The following is a 502-nucleotide window of genomic DNA, read 5'->3' on the forward strand; positions in this document are numbered from 1 at the left end:
GGGGCGATGTTGCGGATACGGGAGTCTTGAGGGGTTGGAGACCCTTGGGAAGGATCCTGGGGGGGGGGGGACTCTGGGAGACCCCTTGGGGCCCTGTTTTTCCTGGGTGGAGTCGAGAAAGAGGGGCTTGGGCTYGGCAGCGTAGCTCTGGGCTCTTCTGGGGCGGTTGTGGGGGACCCAGGCTTAGGTGCGGGGGTTCCCGGGGGCAAGTAGACGTAGAAGGGGTGTCGAGAGGGGACGGGGGGATGTGGGGAGCAGCGCGTAGGCTGGGAGGTTATGCTGTGGRCATGAAGGGGGTTGGGAGGTGGGGGCCTCTCAGCCCCATCACACCCCGTAACCCTCCCCAGGGGGGTCGGTGACTCCCACAGCACAGAGTAAAAGAAGACATGCAAACAACAGAAATTAGGGAATTCAGTGTTTTTCTCCCCAAGCCTTCAAAAGTGGTTGATTCTCACTGTGGGACTTTGGAAGCTAAAACTTCTGAGAAGTTGTTGAAGCAGCG

This window comes from Rhea americana, unplaced genomic scaffold (assembly GCF_003343005.1).
Source record: "Rhea americana isolate MKP2758 unplaced genomic scaffold, rheAme1 scaffold_622, whole genome shotgun sequence".
In the NCBI taxonomy this organism is placed as follows: domain Eukaryota; kingdom Metazoa; phylum Chordata; class Aves; order Rheiformes; family Rheidae; genus Rhea; species Rhea americana.